This window comes from Athene cunicularia (assembly GCF_003259725.1).
Source record: "Athene cunicularia isolate RWA chromosome 1 unlocalized genomic scaffold, athCun1 chr1_part2, whole genome shotgun sequence".
Classification (NCBI taxonomy): domain Eukaryota; kingdom Metazoa; phylum Chordata; class Aves; order Strigiformes; family Strigidae; genus Athene; species Athene cunicularia.
The window spans coordinates 67,322,117-67,325,640 of record NW_020799092.1 but is presented as its reverse complement, the minus strand read 5'-3'; positions in this window follow the sequence as shown (position 1 = coordinate 67,325,640).

Here is a 3,524-nt window from a genome sequence, read left to right as displayed (position 1 = left end):
AATTAATGTCTCCATTCACTTTCCTGATCTTCCCTTGTCATATGTGTCGGAGAAGGGAGACGCGGACACCAGTTGGTCATCAGCAAGTCTCATTTATTAGTTGCTTATGATCACTTAAATAGCCGTGTTAATCAGCTCATACATATTGCAAAATTCTAGCTCATCATTGGTTAATTGCTGCTGTCCACGCGCTCAGGCTGCTTTTGTGATTGGAGAGAGTGTACTGATCATGTTCCATGTCGTAAGCCTTGCTAAGCAGTTTCGTTTCTTGTTAGTTTCGTTTCTTGTTAGTTTCTTCGCAGAGTCTGCAATTCTTCTAGTTGTAGCCTGTTCCTTATCCTGTAGATAAGAAGTCCTCGTGCTGCGGGGTCTACGTGCCGAAGTCTGAGTGCTCCTCTGGGCCTGAGGCCAGGTCGGCCTTGAGCGTCTCAAAGCCTGCATTGTACAAGTCCCAGACTTTGCCATGTCCCTGTTGTATTAAAAACTCCTCTACACATATGGAAGGGGAGTGTTGTCATTGCCAGGCAGGAGCAGCTGGGTAGACGGAAACCCAGCCAAGCACAGGAAATGCCAGCAACAAACCTGGAGAGAAGGAAATACCTCTTGCTTTCAAACGCTATTATTGAAGCAGTTGCTTTTTTGGCAGAAGGCAACAGGAAGCAATCTTTCCCTTACTGACCATCTGTGCAGAGCATATTTCAACAGCAACTGGTTTGCTTGCACACTGCCCATCCTTTCTCAACAGATAGTTTGTCACCATTACCCTGGGCTCCTGCAGTGGAGTCAAAGGAGTAGGTGTCTCTGAACATCGAGCCAGATGGTACTTCAGACTCTTTGCTATATCTTGAAGGGTAAGCAGCCTGCAACAGAGAACAGGGTGGAAAAGGAACAGAGCTTTGGGGAAGCCGGGGTCAATTTGAAGTTTTGAATTAAGACAGTGGGAGAGGGAAGAGAAGCAGCTGATTCAGGTACCCTGGCAAGGAAAAGAATATTTTGAGAAGGTCCACAGGTACTCATAAGGACACAGACTGGGACAAGGAAGATGTGGAGAGAGTTGGGCAGGAGATTACAGAGATGCTGGAAGTTGTAGCTGGAAGTTGTGGCTTAGTCAGATGGACGTGAAGGAAGCGCCATGTGCTAGGAGTTTGGGAAAAATGCATTGTCATGCAGGAACAGAGGCAGAAAAAACCCACAGCTACTGACAGACATGGGTGGCTACAGGGTCTCCATTCACTGCAGGGCAGGTCTGTGCAGAAATACAATACCTGTTTAAAGAGCTGGGATGTACTGGACCTACTGGACATGTTGAGGTGCTCACATAAGAGTATCCCGACCCCTCCAGATTGCCTTGCTTAAGTGTCCTGAAAATGAATTGAAACCCTCATGATTGCCAGATTATTCCTTGACTAGATAAAGCTTAATTAACAGTTGTCGTTCAGGTTCAGCTCTCACCAATCATATTCAAATTGTTACTGAAAGCAATAGACAAGGTAAAAAAAAAAACAACAAACAAACCAAAAACAAAACCACCAAAACATGGAGTTAATGTTCTTTATTATTAAAATCAAAACAAAAGTCTTATAAAGCAAAACTTTCCTAGCAATGTGCTAAGATTTTCTTACAACCTGTTTAACCGGGCAAAACATCAAAAGAATAATTTCAAGAAAACTCTAAAGATTTATTTCTTGTGGGGCCCAAACAATCAAATGTGCATACTTACCTACACAGATTTCACAGTGTTTGGAAAACCTTGTTCTGCTGATTAAGCATCAACTTATATGCATGCTACTAGTATATTTGTAACACTACAAGGGTCACAAGAACTTGAAAAATTCTGATAAAATATTAATATGTCAAACTTACTATGTTTTCGGATATCCTAGTATCAACATCAGCTCACATAAGGCTTATCCCGACCTCTCCTGAACCCTGAAATACTTTAGTGTCTCTTATGCAAAAAACAAATAGCAATGCTTTTTCCTCTATCAAAGGCAAATCATTCATATCCCTCCACTATGCCAGGTCACACCATTCTCAGCCACATAGCCCTGCAGAAGCCCAAATCCTTTCTACCATTCACGTTTTTAAGACTAGTGATACTTTTCAAACCTAAGCTTTATGCTGGGACACAGAAAACTTGCAGCAAAGGAGTGAAAATTTGTGACTATTTGTGAATACAACTTCAGAGAAATTCGGAGAAACACATTTATTAAGTCACGTGTTTTTTTCAGGAAAACTGTGTTCTAAAGAATGGAAAACAGAACATTAAAATCAAAGAAATACTGAAGGTCACTATGTACACTAGTGTGATTGTCTCCTGGTGCTCAGTGTTTAGACAATTCAAGAAGCCATCATGTGAAAGGATTAATGTTTTTATGTAACTTGATCAATTATCAAAATATTGCTGTTTTGTAATCATGATTCAATTACTAAAAATAGTCAAGTGGTGATAGACCAGAATTTATTACTAACCTGACATTTGTAATCTAGACAAGAATTCAGCTCAGTGATTGATGTTCCCTTCCTCCCCACACACACCACACAATCTATCAACAACACATAGCATATCTCTGCTGAATGGAAGACACAACTTTCAATCAGTTATCTGTCTACACCAAACAATTTAAATTCTTGGGAACAGGAAAAAACCCAACAAGATTACACGGTAACATTTTTAACTGCAGCTTTCACAGTACTTCACTCAAGTACAGTACTTATCCCAGATCCCCTGTGAGTGAAGTATGAGCCTCATGAAGCAGCTGTATAAATTGCATTTTAAATGTTAGCCAAGTCACAGAAATATTCAAAAGAAGAATTAGGATTAATTTATCTTTGAAAATATTTCTAGTGGTAAATAGTTTTGGATTGGATTATGTAATAACCCAGTGGTGATTCCATAAAACAGTTGTCCTATTTATTTACGTGATGAATTCATGGTAAATTAATTTTGACTAGATATAAGGAAGTACTTCTTTACAGAAGGGGTGGTTAGGTGTTGGAATGGGCTGCCCAGGGAGGTGGTGGAGTCCTCATCCCTGGAGGTGTTTAAGAGTCGGGTTGACATAGCGCTGAGGGATATGGTGTAGTTGGGAACCATTAATTTTGGGTTGATGGTTGGACTGGATGATCTTCAAGGTCCTTTCCAACCTAAACAATTCTGTGGTTCTGTAAATAGGATTGTTTCAGATAGCTTAAGTAGTTTTAACATATTTTTCCTTCCAGTGAACTGGAAAGTTCTTTTTGAGGCCCTGTGAAAAGAAATTTCCATGAAGATAATTTAAGGATCTGTCAATAGATCACAAGTGGGACTGTGTTGGCAAAACGATGTAGAATAGAGACCAAGGCCTCCTTTCCCTGGCATCTTGCTTTTATTTACACCCGCTACAGATGCGCCAAGGAAATGGAAGACTGTAAATAAAAGCCAGCACAGTGACGATAACCACTCGCATGAGTGCAGTGCAATGCAATCGCCACTCCTGCTGACGGAGGCACCGCGGCCCGGTCCAGGCCTGGGGCTGTCTCTT